The following is a 16,623-nucleotide window of genomic DNA, read 5'->3' as shown; positions in this document are numbered from 1 at the left end:
CCGCCCGCAGCACTTTTTTGTTTCCTCTCGGGCTGCTCAGAGCGGCGGGCGGGCCGGGGAGGAGGAGAAGGAGGAGGAGGAAGGCGGCGAGAGGCGGGCGGGAGGCGAGGCGCGGGGGGCGGAGGTGGCGAGGGCCGCGCTCCGCAACATGGCGGAGCCCCCCACGTGACCGCCGCCGGCCAATGGCGAGCGGGTGGCGCGCCCCGGCGGCTTAGGGGCCCGGCCTGGAAATTCAAAATCTGACCCTCCGGCAACCGTCGGCCACGCGCTGCCCGGGCTGGGCGTGGCGGGGAGGGGCGCCCCGGACGGCTCGTCCCTCCGCCCGGAACCCAGTGCCTGCCGGCTCTCGCGCGGCCCCCGGGGGGACCCCTGGGAGGGCAGGGCCTGCGAGTGGCGGGAAAGAGCCGGCAGCTTCCGGGGCGGACCCGCGCCGCCTCCCGCTGCCGGCCGTTCGGGGAAATTCAAATGTAAACGAGACCGGCCACGGGCGTCGTCCCAGGGCTGACCTATGGAGTGCTCTGCTGCCCGACTGTCGCCCGGCTCTGCTTGCTAGTCCCAAGTGCGCGCCTGTATGCATTCCTCTAGGATGCAAAACCGTTCGCGGGTGCACCTAGTTGGGTTAGAGCCAGGAGATGGTATCAGGGAGAGAGAGAGAGAAAAAAGCAGCGTTGATTTTGAAATCATTGCCTACCAGTACCGAGGGCGGTCCCCGACCCGTGTCTTGGTGTACGGTTTTGTAAAATCAGAAACAGCCCACAAATGGTCTTATTAACATGACTCTAATAATAGGATAAAGTCGTCGTGGTTTGTTAAAATAAGATTAATAAAGGTCTAGGCTTGTGAAATTGTTTTAAAAAGCCCCCCTCCCCCCCGACAGAACTGGCCCCTAGACTGATTTTGAGGTTTTGGCTATGTCGCCTGGCTAATCTTGAATTTGGAGGCGATCTGGCTTCAGCCTTCCCAGTGCTGGGATTACAAGTGTGAGCTATCACTCTCGGGTATTTTTCGAAGTTGTCAGACCTTATGTGGAGTGATCCTAGCCTTGCGCTGTTATCTCTCAACAGTGTGTGCTTTTCTAGGGAAAGAGTTTCTCAAACTCAGATTGCTTGTTTGCAGTTGATACATTGTATTTTGTGTGTGAGCTCACAGGGGTCAGAGGAGTCCAGAGGACAAATTCGAGTCCCTGATTTCTGGCATGGAATGTAACTCAGACATGACAAATCCCTTTACTGGCTAATCCGTCCTGCCTACCCCACAAAGCTGTGTCTTTTTGAGGACATATACCACCATTTCCTCTTGGGAAAAAGGAATTATTCTTAGTTTCCAGGGAAGATGTCTAAAGGATGAAGGAAATTATGTGAAACGTGTTCAGACACTGTATTATGGATAGTAACTCTTGCTAATTGTAATCAATTACCCCAATCAAAGGCAATAAACGATTTTTAGTTAGATTTAGCTAGTTACCCCCTTGCTGCACTTTCCCCACACCCAGCTACCAGGTGTACAGTCTATGTCTTCCGGTCTCCCCTGTCCTCAAAGTTAACGAAATCCCATCACCTCCAGAGTTTTCCACAATTAAAAATTGGTTTTTGGGTTTTTGGGTTTTTTTTTTTTTTTTTTTTTTTCAGTTTTGTTTGGTCGGTTGGTCGGTTTGATTTGGTTTGGTTTGGTTTTGGTTTTCTGGGACAGGGTTTCTCAGTGCAGCTGTCCTGGAGCTCACTCTGTAGACCAAGCTGGCCTCGAACTCACAGAGATCCGCCTGCCTCTGCCTCCCAAAGGCATGAGCCACCACGGCACAATTGCGATAAGTGTGATAGGAATACTTATATATTGACTATTATAACCATGATTTCAAATATATTGTTTTTCCTATAAAACTCAACTTGTCAGGGCACATTTCTAATTATTGGTTAGTTTGTATATACCCGCCAAGCTCCAACATGCCATGCCTTTGTTTTCCTCTTCTGTAGTGCAACTATAATGACAACTATCGATACGCTAATTAGATATAGAGCACTTACAAGGCATTTGCCCTACTTCCTGTATATCATCTGGATCTGGGTGGGAAAAGTTGGATACCACGAGGTCTGGGAAGAAGGCAACTAGAGTGGGGTGAGAATTGCAAGGTAGGGGAAGAGCGGAAGGGGGATACTAACAAGAAGCTGCTTTTATCCCAGGAGAGGAGAGAGACAGCCGGCAGATAGCTGAGCATATGCTATGTGCAAATGGGATAGCTAGGAGGGAGGCACAAAGCTGAAAAATGCTAAAAGGCTACTCCAATATATATTTACTAAGTGAATGGAAGTCTATTAATGGAGTTATTTTTCCTTTATCTCTGTAGTTTCATCTCTTTTTGTTATTTTGGTTTGGTTTTGTCAAGACAGAGTTTCCCTGTGTAGATGGCCTTGAACTCAGAAATCTACTGCCTCTGCCTCCCAAGTGCAGGGCTTAAAGGTGTGTACCACCACAGCCTTATAGTTTCATTTTACTACTGGCATATTGCTTGGGTTTTCTTTGAAACATGATTTGCGCTCTTTGTCATATGAGTTACATAACAAAATGTAATCATTAGACAAGAGTTAAATCATTGTAAACATATTTTAAAGCATTTTTAAATCAATTTTTTGTATCTAATTTTTAAATTTGTATTTAATCCTAAAAGGGCTGTCCCTTCACATTGCATCTCTGCCCTTAAGCATGATTTTAAAATAGTGGTAATTTTTATTGGTGTCAAAGGTTTGCAGAGAACTTTGGCTGCTTCTAATCTGATTGGAACTGGCCCAGTTCAAAGAGTTAGTTTATGATCAACCTTACGTCACTTCTTTTATCTTGAGGTATGCTTACGCAGTAGTAGCTAAATTACTAATTTAATTTTTCTACTACAGAAATGAGACTCTTCTTCCTGGAGCACTTTGGGCCGCTAACGGTTACTGGAGAAAGGAGAGTCATTTTTCTTCAGTGATATAGGCACTGAAAGTTGACCATGCTCCCATAGGTAGCACCTCCCCCACCTTCCCCCCCCACACACACACACACATACTCATGCAAGCAACCCTGATTAAACTCAATGGGTCACAAAAACAAAAGAAGAAAGATGAAAATAAGAAGGAGGTCAGGTATGAAGCACTCAGGGGCAGAAGCAGGCAGGTCTCTGTGAGGCCACCCAGGTCTATATAGTGAGTTCTAGGACAGCCAGGACTAAATGGAGACCTCTGCCTCAAAATGAAAAAGGTGGAGACTTGTGAGGAAAGAGAAACTGTTCAGGAGTAGGAAGTGTTTAGAGTAATTCTGATTAAAATAGCCAAAATATATGCATGCATGACACTGTCAAGGACGGGCCAGTGAAAGATTCCGTAGGAACAGTGTTTGCTGCCATGGGTGACGGATGGCCTGTGATCAATCCCTGGGACTCAGATGGTGGAAGGAGAAAATTGGGCTCCCACAAGTTGTCCTCTGATCTCCACACAAATGTAGAAATGTGTTATAGTTGTAGCGGCCTTTTCCATGCCTGTTCTAGCTTATAAATACCGACACAGAGACCTATTAGATTTATTCAACAAGCCTTACATTCTATAACTGGGCCCACATTCATCTATTCTAACCCAGTTATGCTAGTCTGGCCACCTTCCTCTCAGCCACGTGTCCTTTTACTTGCCTTCTCAGTCTTGCCTTGGCCTTCTGCTGTAATTCTCTCTCCTCATGGTGAACTCCTCATTGTGTCTTCTCTCTTCTTCCTCCTTCTCACCTGAGACACCCCCAACCCCACCCCCAGACTGGGAATGGAAGTCCAGCCTCCTTGTCCTCTCTGCCCAGTCACTGGCTCTCAGCTTCTTTATTACCCAGTCAGAGTAACTGGGGAACATCGTTTATACATTGGTACAGAAGGGTCTTCATAGAAATGCTGAGGTCCCAACTGTAACCAGATCTAGGAGCACAGGAATCAGCATTGAATACATCCTCCATTACATAAGCACCTACAAGCACATACACATGTGATGGTGCTTGCACGAGCCTCCTATACAAGCGCCTCCTACATAGGCGCTTCCTATACAAGCGCCTACACACACACACAATCATCAGCCATAAAGATACCCTAATGTACCTTCCCCTCTTGGCCTGCTCACATTTCCTGAAGACTTAGTGTTTCTGATCCATATGAAAAGAGGTGGCGCGCTGCCCAGTTCCTGCCACTGAGTTCAGGAAAGAAGGGGAAATGCAGCATCTGTATAGTCAACATGGTGAAATGAAAGGATGACGTCTCAGCCAGAATCCCACTCTTCCATCCCAGCTTCAGGTTGTCATTCTTCCTGAGGTTGCTAGGCTGGACCAAGGTTTGAAGAAAAGTCTGACTGTGGTGGTCAGCAACAGCAAAAAGACAACAAAAAGCGGAGCACTTGCCTAGAGCTCAGTCACAAACACAAACACATAAGGCAGTAATAAAGGGTCAGAAGAAACACACAGAACAGCCTATCCTGGGATGGTTAGTTTGGCTGGGTTTGGATGCCCAGGCGGATAGTCCAGCTTCATTCTAGATGTTTCTGAGAGGTTTCTGCATGACACTTAATTTCAGTAGGTAGTCTTTGAGTGAATGAGTCTCATCCAGTAAGTGGGAAACTGGAATAGAACAGGACTCTCGCTGCTTCTCCTCCTCCTCTTCCTCTTTTTCCTTCTCTTTCTCCTCCTCCTTCTTCTTCTCCTCTTCTCCTTTTTCTCCATCTTCCCTTCTTCACCTTCTTCGTTGTCTTCACAGAGGGCCCATGTGGACAGGAGTAGATAGATCCCTGTCACCAAGCTGGGTGTCCTGGTTAAGGACATGAAGATGAAGTTCTTGGAGGAGATCTACCTGTTCTCCCTGCCCAGTAAGGAATCCGAGACTATTGGCTTATTCCTGGGTGCATTCCTAAAGGATGAGGATCTAAAGATCATGCCAGTGCAAAAGCAGACACGGGCTGGCCAGCGGACCAGGTTCAAGGCTGTTGTCACTATTGGGGACTACCATGATCATATTGGTCTTGGCGTGAGGTGCTCCAAGGAGGTAGCCACTGCCATTGAGAGGCTATCATCTTGGCCAAGTTTACCACTGTCCCTGTGCAGAAAGGCTACTGGGGGAACAAGATTGGCAAGACCCACACTGTTCCGTGCAAGGTGACAGGCCACTGTGGCTCTGTTTTGGTGCATCTCATCCCTGCTCCCAGAGGCACTGGCATCGTCTCTGCTCCTGTGCCCAAGAAGCTACTTGATGGTGGCTGGTATTGATGACTGCTACACATCAGCCAGAGACTGCACTGCCACCCTGGGCATCTTTACCAAGGCACCTTTGATGCCATCTGCAAGACCAACAGCTATCTGACCCCGACCTCTGAAAAGAGACTGTTCACCAAGTCTCCTTATCAGAAATTCACTGATCAACTTGTGAAAACTCACACCAGAGTCTCTGTTCAGACACAGAGACACAGGCTCCAGCTGTGGCTGCCACATAAGGGATTGGGGTTTTTGTTTTTGTTTGTTTGTTTTTTATACAAGAAAAAGTAAATTAAGTCTGTTAAAAAAAAAAAAAAAGAAAAGAAAAAACAGGATCTCTCCTCTCTCCTCCCTCCCCTCTCTCCTCTCCTCTGAGGAAGGAAAAGGCATTGCTAGCAGCTGACCTCCAGATAGATCATGAGTCCTTCGCAGCTCTCCAGCCTACAACCTACCCTGTAAATGTTATGCTCGCTAGCCTTGAACTGATTCCTTAAAATATATCTGCCCCATGTAAGTATACCTCCTGTCTGCCTAGGAGAATTTTAGGGAAACTAGACTAAACCACTTTTCTTCAGCCCATCTAAAGGATCTGAAAGAGCTAATGGAAGCCTGAAGCTTAGAGTGAGTGATTGAGACAGGAAAGGTTAGACCATCTGTTGAACACATGCATGTTGCGATAACTTATAGACACTATATGCATGATGGCATACTACACATCCAAAGCAGAAGATCCTGGGGTAGGCGATCCCCAATTTGAAGCTCTCATATAAATAATCTAGGCCGCCAAGTGCTAAAAAGGTGTGCACAAAGTAACTATGGAACAACCAAGGGCTGAGCAGGTTTCTGTGTGGGAGGAGGGAGGAGAAAAGATGATCTGTGAGCTGGCTTCTAGGAATGTCAACCTCCAGGGACTAGCAAATGGATAACTTGTAGAGACCTGAAAATGGCAACCCACAGCCCCCAGGGGAAATTGGGGCAGCTCTCAGGTGGCATCCCTAATCTCCTTATGTTGTGCTTTTGGTTTTAAACCATACCACATGGGGAGTACTTCAGGAAGTGGTGTGGGATGTAGATTTCAGTCACTGGTCAAGAACAGAAAATGAAGACATTACTCTATGATTAAAAACAAGTAAACTGGTTAAGGTGGATCAAAAATTATAATGTCTTGCCTAAAATAAAAATAGAAAACCAAGCAGGAAATGTTTTTTGTGTACTTAGTGTGTATAAGGCACTGCTCTGTATGCTTGAAAAAAGATGTGTAAGGACTGGGGAGACAGCCCAGCCGTTGATAGCGCTGATGCTCTTTCAGAGGAAGCAGGTCCTCTTTCCAGCAACCACCTCCCTCTCTGTGGCTGTAGTTCCAGAAGATCCGACATCCTCTTCTGGCCTTCATGGGCACTTCATGCACATGGTGTACTTCCATACATGCAAGCAAAATACTCATCTAAAAAAGAAAGAAATCTTAAAAATAGGAAGAGAGAGAAGCCAGGCATGCTGGCACCTGCCTTTAATCCCAGCACTCAGAGGCCAGCCTGGTCTACAGAGCCAGTACCAGGACAGCCAGGGCTACACAGAGAAACCCTGTCTTGGGGTTGAAGGTGGAAGGGGCAGGGGAGGGGGATTTATGGCTCCAGGCCCTGCAGTCCTAACACATGTGGTAGGGGTTTCCAGGGGTTCCCCTTTGGTCACCCAGGGTTACTAACTGCTTAGCATCACTTTCAGGGACATACTCTTTCTCAAAAGAAAGGTGAAGAGAAATTAAGCAAGATGTCCAACTTCAACTCCTGCCCTCAGCACACATAATACACCACACACAGAAATAAAATGAAAATGAAAGTGGAATTTGATTGAATGTTTTTATAGGTGTTCTATAAAAATTATACATCTTAGCCAGGCATAGCGGCACACACCTGTAATCCCAGCACTTGGAGAGGCAGAGTCAGGCTGATCTCTGTGAGCTTGAGGCCAGCCTGGTTTACAAAGCAAATCCAGGGCAGCCAAGACTACACAGAAAAACCCTGTCTCAAAAAAAAAATTATTATTTTTTTTTTACAAATCTTCAGCTGGGCACATGAGGAAGGACAGACTATAGACAGTACACATCCTTAAAGTTTCCTCAGATTTGAGGGGCACCTGGGACTTTCCCTGTTCATCAAAGGATTGTGGGGTGATGAAGCTGTGCAAAACAGAGATGTGGGACTCCTGAGCTGCATCCAGAACCACGGAGGGAAGAATCAGATCAGGAATGAAATGTTAACTAGATCAGACAAGGAGCCACGACAGCTAGACTACACAAAACGTCCCACCGCCTCCACATCATTTTTATAAACCCCCTGTAACAACTGGGGAAAAGCACCCTCCCGGTGCTAACCCCTCAAGACTTTCCAGAAGTGTGTGGTCGCTTTTAAAGAATAGGTTTCGTTTCTCTAACTTCTTCATTCTTTTCATTTACTATACTTCCTGTAAAAGATTTTAGATGGATGATCTTAAGATGAAGGATAGAGAAATGAAATCTCAGTTGTCATAGGAAAGGGGTAAGTCACCAAATTCCAGGAGTCCAACATTTTTACTTCTTTTTTAAATATATTTTTTAAGTTAAGTCGTTTTATTTGAGGGAAGAAGACACCCAAACCCTGCCATTCTTGCATGTGACACAGCGGTGACCTCCAGATCCAGTGGAACCTGAGCCCAAGAGCAGAAACACGCATTCAAGGACCACCGCAAGACGCAGGCACAATGCTTTTGTTCTTTGATTATAATTAAATCATTTACCCCTTCCCTTTCCTCCCTCCACCCTCTCCCATTCACTGCCCCTTTGCTCTCACATTCTTTTTAATTATTAAACATGGGGGCTGGAGAGATGGCTCAGAGATTAAAAGCACCAGCTGCCCTTCCAGCTGAGTTCAATTCCCAGCAACCACATGGTGGCTCACAACCATCTAGAATGAAATCTGATGCCCTCTTCTGGCATGCAGATATACATGCAGACAGAATACTGTATAAATAATAAATAAATCTTTAAAAAAAATTTAATATGCACACATATACTTACACACATATACATATATGACTAAGTGTGTGTACAGTGCTCAGTCCATATAGTGTCACCTACACATATAGAATCTCAGGGTTGACAACTTACTGTAGGATAACAACAGAAAGGACTCTTCCCTGGGGAAGACCATTTCTCCCAGTCTCAGCATCCCCCAGTTGCCCATAGTTCTTTTTCTAGGCTAAAGTCCTTTAAGCATTGTTTAGGGTGAAGGCCCTTCCTTCCATGTTACCATGCATATTGGTGCCATGCTTGTTCAGGTCTTCTTTAGGCAGCCATGTTGGTAAAGCTACGTGGGGGTTATGTCTGACATTTCTAGGAGAAATAACTTCACAGCAAATGGACCCTCAGCCTTAGGCTCAGGAGCTGTGTTGTAGCTGTATCAGCTGGGCAACATTTTTCTTTCTAAAAGCAAAGTAGGGGCCAGCAAGACTCTTCAGCAGGTAAAGGTGATTGCTGCCAAGACTGGTGAAGTGAGTTCACTCCCTGGAACCCACTTAGTAGAAGGAGAGCACTGACTCCCACAAGTGGTTGTCGTCCAAGTTCCACATGAGTGCCATGGTATGCATGCATACATTCACAAAAATAAAGAGGTGTGCATTTTTTAATTAAAAATAAAAGTACGAGGCTGGAGAGATGGCACAGCGATTAAGAATGCATGTTTCTCTCACAGAGGACCCAGGTTTGAGTCCCAGCACCCACGTGGCAGTTCACAGCCGTCCATAACTACAGTTCCAGGGAATCTAGTGCCTTCTTCTGACATGATACACATACATACATGCAGGCAAAACACTGACACATATGAAAACAAATCTTGAAAAAAATAAAAATAAAGTAAGAAAAGTGACATGAATAAAGGCATCTGCCCCAGAAATAATTTTCCACAAAAGTGCACCCATTATTCAGAATTCAGCAAGACTTCCTGTTGTACCCTTTCATCCCCTGGGGGAGCCTGCAGCAGTGATACACCTCTGTGTCCCTGGGCGCCCATGTGCAAGTGGCAGTGTAAAACATAGGATGGTCTCCCCACACTGGCCTTCACCAGCCTCTCCTTTCTCTCCAGGTGGCAAAGTAGCAGACATATATGTGTGTATTTGCTTTGAGCAAAAGACTCTATAGTGTGTGTGTGTGTGTGTGTGTGTGTGTGTGTGTGTGTGTGTGTGTGCACGTGTGTGCATGCATGTGCGCGTGCAAGGGCACATGCAAAAGCACCTGTGTGGAAATCAGAGGACAGCTTTCTCTTTACACCTTTATGTGGTTGCAGGGATTGAACTCGGGCCACTAGGCTTGCATGCGAACACCTTTATTCTCTGGGCCGTCTCACCTGCCTTTGAGCAAACTACTAACAGACTTGAAGCTTACTTTTGAAATGTTTCAAAGCATTCCGTATAAGAATTACATAAGACATGACTGACTTCCTATTCTGTATTCTTGTCTGAAAGTAATAATCTAGTCTCTAATGGTTTTTAGTGACTACATTATCTTTTATTATTAAAACAGCACCACATCATCAGGCAAGGTAGTGCACACCTGTTATTCCAGCACTCAGGAAGCAGAGGCAGGTGGATCTGTGTGAGTTCCAGGCCAGCTTGGTCTACAAAGTGAGTCCAGGACAGCCAAGGCTTATTACGCCTAAAAACCCTGTCTCGAAAACAAACAAACAAATAAATAAATAGCACCAAAATATTAAATATATATATATGTATATATATATATATATATATATATATATATATATATATATATATATAAAGATTCTCCCAAAGTGGCATTGCCCTATTTCACATTTACATATTTCGATGCCTGCAGAACTGGTCACAATTATTGATGAAAAATGGAGGAAGTCAATTGTCTTAGTTAGGGTTTTTATTGTTGTGAAGAGATACCATACCGTACTATGAAGAGATGATCCAGATATTGAATTCTCAATTCCTTCTCCAGCACCATGGCAACTCTGATAAAGGAAGACATTTAATTGGGGCTGGCTTACAGTTCAGAGGTTTAGTCCATTATCATCATGGCAGGAAGCCTGGCAGTGCATAGGCAGGCATGGTGCTGGAGAAGGAACTGAGAGTTCAACATCTGGATCATCAGGCAGCAGAAAGAGAGAGTAACACTGGGCATGGCTTGAGCTTCTGAAACTTCAAAGCCCACCTCCCAATGACACATTTCCTCCAACCAGACCACACATACTCCAACCTAATAGTGCCACTCCCTATGAGCCTATGGGGGCCATTTTTGTTCAAACCTCTAAATCAACCACTTAATTAAAACACACACATACATAAGGAGTGCAGAGATAGGATTTTTTTAATTCTTTATTAATTACACTTTATTCACTTTGTATGCCCCCAGAGATAGGATCTTATGCAGCACAGGGTGGCCTAAGCTTGCTATGTAACCAAAGATGACCTTGAGCTCTTGATTCTCCAGTGTCTGCTTCCCCAGTACTGAGATGAACCCTACCATGACTGGCTCCTTCACAGTCTTGAAAGTTCCGGTTCAGTTTGAAATGTAAATGAAAGGGTTTCCAAGGTTGTCTTTTATTTTATCATATACACTGCTTTGTGCAGCATTGGCATTTAGAAAATACTGAATGGTACATTCAGTAATTGAATTGTTATAGCTTGACTTAATCATCTTTTATGTTTTCATTGTGAATTTTATTTCTTTTCAATATGTGGAATTTATTTATTTATTTATAAATAAAGTCAATAAAATAAAGTAAATGTGTGCTTTCTGCATAACCACAAGACCAACCATTGTTGCCTGCTGCACAGAGAAGGAGTAGCATTAAAGGTGCAGCCATCTGCTTGCCCTGGCCCCTGGGGAGGATAGACAAGCTAATTGGCACCCTTGCCCCAACTCCATACCCACCCTGACCATCATGCCTCCGCCATCTGGCTAGATGATCCTGTCTGCCCACACCAGCTCCTTCCAGCTTGCTCGGCTAGAGCAAACCATACATGTTCACCCTCCTAGAAAGACAAAAATAGACTTCACTGGAACTTTCAACCATGAGTTTGTAACATTTCAAAAGAACTTACACAGACTATCTTCTCAGTCCCCACAGCCATACCCTATCCCTTGCTAGCCCGTCATCTCGTCTCAGACATCTTTTCTTCTCCATCCAGGAAAACTGAGAGATGTGGGATCCAGTGGGTTTTGTAATTGACAGTTGTCTAATGATAGCCAAGAACCTAATTTTTGCAGTGATTCTCTCCCAAAAGTTTCACTCAGATAGTTAGGGGCATAAATGCAACGCAAACGTGCAGTAAATATAAGGACTCCAGTCGTGAAGCCACAGGAAATGGTAAGAGCTATGTTTCTGAAGCGGTAAGCGCTAAAATGGCATCGGTCCTTAAACAGACTCATCAGAAGCAGAACACTAGAGAAGCGGACTAAGATCTTGGGGTTTGAGCCTTCCAATGAGTAAACACAAGTAGCTAATAACAAAGAAGAACTAGGATTCTGTCTGACAATCAATGTGATCTCTATAAGCTGATGTTTGCACCACTGTTTTTGTTTTGATTTAACAAAATCCTATTAGTCTGTTACATACATACACACACACACACACACACACATACATACTCACATGCCCTCCTGCCCCTGTTCATTCTTTATTTTCTAAGTTGGGTTGTTTTGTTTTCTGTTTTTCAAGACAGGGTTTCTCTGTGTAGCCTTGGCTGTCCTGGACTCACTTTGTAGACCAGGGTGGCCTAGAACTCACAGAGGTCTGCCTCTGCCTCCCTGAGTGCTGGGATCACAGGTGGGTGTCACCTTGACTGGCTTATTTGTTTGTTTTTTCAAGACAGGGTCTCACTTTGTAGCTCTGGCTGTCCTAGAACTTATTGTGTAGACTAGGCTGGCCTCAAACTCACAGAGATCCACCCTCCTCTGTGCCACTATGCCTGGCCATGCCTTTTTTTTTTTTTCTGTCTTATTTTACTCCCATCATTATAGACTTTATATATATATCTTATATAATATAATATTAAATATATAATGTTAAAATATCTAATATAAATATATAGATATATAAAACTAACAAGGTGTGTTTAAGAGGAAAAGCAATAGAATACAGACTTTGGAAATCACAAAGCTATCATCGACTCAGAGTATGAATCTGGTTAGCATGTTGGTGATGGGCTGTAGTTAGCCCGGAATGCAAAGACTTGCTCCATCATTACATTGCAGACACAGCAGTGTAAACTTGGAAGAGAGATGGACCACAGAGTCCAGGTAACCCATGCTGATTACCATGGGTGATTACATGCTGAGGTTAGTGACTCGAGGAGAGTGCACAAGTGTACTTGGTACTTTAATAACAGAGACCAAAAATCTTAGTGTAGATTTTTTTTTCCCTAAATTAGGTGACATTAAGCTGTGACCCAGATCTGTACAGAACCCAAGATATTCCTACCTATAGAACTTTTTTCTATCCTTTTCAGCTGCTTAGCCACTCTACTGTTAAGTGTCTGGGGAAGTCTTCACCATCTGAATTTAGCAAGCATCAGGGACTCCCACTACTTAATATCCTCTTAGTAATCCCCTCCTCCTCTTCTTTGTTTTCTTCTTCTTCAGGTACAGGGACCATTTTATTAGAATTTGAAAAGAACAACTGGAAAGGCAAGCTGTAAACTTTGGAAGTGGGAGGATGAAGAGAAAGAGAGATGACTATGCTTTTAAAGTCTAAGAATGCAGCTTAGAAAATGAAGAATCAGCCTAACCGTGCCACAAGCCTTCAGTCACAGCACAGGGAGGCAGAAGTAGGCGAATCTATGAGTTCGAGGCCAGTCTGGTCCATAGATCAAGTTCCAGGACAGCCAGGAATACATAAAGAAACTCTGTCTCCTTGTCCCAGAGTGGGGGAAAAAAGGAAGGAAGGAAGGAAGGAAGGAAGGAAGGAAGGAAGGAAGGAAGGAAGGAAGGAAAGAAGGAAAGAAAGACAGAAAAACAGAAAGACAGACAGACAAAAGAAAAGAAAGGAAAACAGAAAAGAACATGAAGGGTTTCCAGAGAAACAGTGAGAATTCCACAATGTCAAGGAAATGCTTAGGCCTTTAGACTGAATCCAAAGGAATGAAAAAGGTGTTTGTTTTTCCTTCGAGACACGTTTTCTCTCTGTAGCCCTGGTTGTCCTCATTCTTGCTCTATAGACCAGGCTGGCCTCAAACTCACAGAGATCCACCTGCCTCTGCCTGTGGAGTGCTGGGATGCACCATCACTGCCCAGCTGTGAAAAGCATCCGGGCTTAGGCCTAACAGCACTGCTGTTGGAAGCTCTGTGCTGGGGGAGCAGGCATAGGGATGTCTAAGCACATTGTCTCCCTAAGGTGGTAACTACTCCTCCCAACTTCTCATCATGTCTTCTTGTAAATCAGCTTTCCTACAGGGTGGCCTCCAGGTGACTGACTGGATTTAATTCTTAAGGGAGGGAATAATAGCAAGGCAGTTCTAATCTTTGATCAAAACCACCTACCACCCTTGACACTAAACTTCCAGCTACCCATGTCTTTGGCAACTTTAGGTAACGGCCACTCAGATGAACCAGCTCCATACTTTGACCCAAAAACCCAGTGGCCCAAAGCAAGGGAAGAGTAGAGTCCATTTCGGTAGCCACATCCTGTTCTTGGTGGCAGTGGGGACACCAGCACCCCGTAAGCGCAGCTCTTGTGAGACGGCAGCTGCACAACTAGGCTTGCTGAGCAGCATGAACAATCTGACGAGAAAAGGTCTGGGACTCCTGCATTCGCTTCCTTTGACCTTGAACCTCTAGCCTTCTCAGGAGTCTGTGAGCTACCCAATATGTTTTCAGGACTTCCCTCTTCTGCTTATGCCACGATCACTTTCTTCTATCCATAACAAAGAACTCTGAGAGAAGCAGCCTCTAATAGTGACTTAGAAAGAATTATATAGACTGGATGTAGGCCAGTTGGTAGTGTTTGCCCAGCAAGCCTGAAGCCCTAGGTTTGATCTTAAGTAGGAGAATCAGAGGTTCAGGGTCATACTCAGCTACACAGCAAGTTCAAGGCCAATGTACATGAGTCCCTGTCTCAAAAAGAAAATAAAAAAGAAAGGAAGAGGTGGGAAGTTGGCTCAGAGGGTAAAACACTCATCAGAAAAGCATGAGGACCTGAGCTTAAATCAGCAGAACTGTCATGAAAAGCCTGGGTGCAATAACCAATGTCCCAGTATCGCTACAGAGTGGGTAGTGACAGGACAGTCCCCAAGCCATGGCTTGCAATTGGCATCTGAAGGGAACAGGTCTAGGAGACTGTGCCTCTCACCCGTGGGCTTTGTGCGAACTGCAGTGGTGAGAGGCAAACTTGAATGAGTGGGCACCTGGTACTCACTCAAGGGCTGGCGAATGAGTTGCCGGTGTAGGGGAAACCCACACATTTGGAATCAGAAGTGTTACGGGTAGAAGCATGGTGTTCTCCTTAACAACCCAACACGGAACAGTGGCCTCTGTACAAATAAATCATTCTTCTGTAATTATTATGGAAATCATACCCGGCATACATATATATTTTTCTCTCCCAGCCTGACGTTCATCTTTGGCTGAAATGCTATTGTATATTTCTGGTGTCTTCCAAAGATCTGTTTGCTTGGCTTAGAGCTGTGTAGCTTAATTTTCCAGTAGTCACATATATAGACATGGACGGTTATTTACAACTGCAAGAGCAAAGCACCGAGTCAACTGCTACCAATTCCTGCACAGGGCCCCAGCTCCTGGCGTTAATGAATCATCGATTTGTTTCTACCTCTACTCTCACTACTAAACCCCACAAGCAACCCTTGTGTGGGTTCACGTTTGTTCATGTTTGCCCATCGGCATGGAGACCAACGGGCGACATCTCATGTCCTCTTCCGTTTTGCTCTTCCACTTTATTTATTCACTTTACTTTAAAATTATGTATTTACTTACTGTGCTGGCTAGATTTATGTCAGCTTAACAGAAACTATAGTCATCTGAGAGGAGGAAACCTTGATTGAGAAAATGCCTCCACATAGGGAAGCCTGTAGAGCATTTTCTTCCTTAGTGACTGATTTGGGAGAGCCCAACCTACTGTGGGTGGTGCCAATCCTGAGCTGATGGTCCTGAATTCTATAAAAATGGAGATGGAGCAAGCCATGAGGAGCAAGCCAATAAGCAGCACCCCTCCATGGCTTCTGCATCAGCTTCTGCCTTTGGGTTCCTGCCCTGTTGGAGTTCCTGTCCTGGCTTCCTTCAGTGATAGGCTACAATATGAAAGTGTAAACCAAATAAACTCTTTTCTCCCCAACTTGCTTCTCAGTCACGTTGTTCTGTCACAGTGACAGAAACCCTGAGACACGTATTTTCGAGGGGCCCGAGTATGCCACTGCTAGCATCTGGCGACCAGAGAACAACTTGCAGGAGTCGCTTCTACCACGTGGGGTCCAGGAATTCAGGTCAGCAGGCGTGGAAGCAAGTATCTTCCAGCTGAGCCGTCTTGCCAGTCCCACTTTCTCTTCCGGGTCAGGGTCTCACAGAACCTGAAGTGAACTGGCTGGCCGGACTGGCTGGTCAGTGACCTCCAGCCTCAAATTCGTGATCATGCTTTGACCTCCACATCCCAGGTGCTAGAAGTACAGGTGTATGCCACCACCACTGGGCTCTATTTTGATGTGTATGTGTGTGTTCTATATTTATTGCAAAATGAATACTCGTGCTTTGTCATTTAGAGGGGGATATTGTGCTAGCATCTGATTCTGTCCCTTGCCACATTCCCTCCACATGACCTTGGACTCACTTATCACTGTGCATCCAGTCTGTTGCACAGGACTTCGTGGTTCACGTCTCCCACATCTAGCTTACCTATGTGATGTAACGAGCACCGGACTATACCAACCCTTGGCTTCCACATACCCTACCGTAATGAAGCCCCCTGACCTCCTCCCCTGTGTACCAGGGAGAAGTATTGTCACAAGGTACACAGACAGCACTCATTCGCAAGTGCTGTCTGTTGTCTCGATGACCTATGCCAGCATACAAGCTGTGGTCAAGGTTTCCCATTTCATTTCAAGGCATCTCACTGTATTGCAGTGCAAACAGAAGAGCCAGATTCGGAAGTCCTGCCCACCTTTAAAAGTCCTCCCTTCTTTAAAAACAAAATCTGGGCAACCAGGGAGATGTCCCAGTAAAGATGCTTGCCACCAAGCCTGAATCTGAATTCAAGCTCCAGAACATACATAGTGGAAAAAGAGAACTGAGTATGGCAAGTTATCTGACCTCCACAAGCATGCCATAACCCTAACACACACACACACACACACACACACACACACACACACACACACACA

At 45.1% G+C, this 16,623-nt stretch overlaps 1 pseudogene; it reads left to right on the top strand.

The window, feature by feature from the left end:
* The first annotated feature begins 586 nt into the window (after nt 1-586).
* On the top strand, nt 587-14,074 carry LOC129688083 (40S ribosomal protein S2-like; annotated as a pseudogene).
* The last annotated feature ends 2,549 nt before the right edge of the window (nt 14,075-16,623 follow it).

Source organism: Psammomys obesus, unplaced genomic scaffold, assembly GCF_907164565.1.
Source record: "Psammomys obesus unplaced genomic scaffold, mPsaObe1.curated_primary_1811, whole genome shotgun sequence".
In the NCBI taxonomy this organism is placed as follows: Eukaryota; Metazoa; Chordata; class Mammalia; order Rodentia; family Muridae; genus Psammomys; species Psammomys obesus.
Note: the sequence above shows the minus strand (reverse complement) of the source record. Positions and strands in the feature narration are given on the sequence as shown.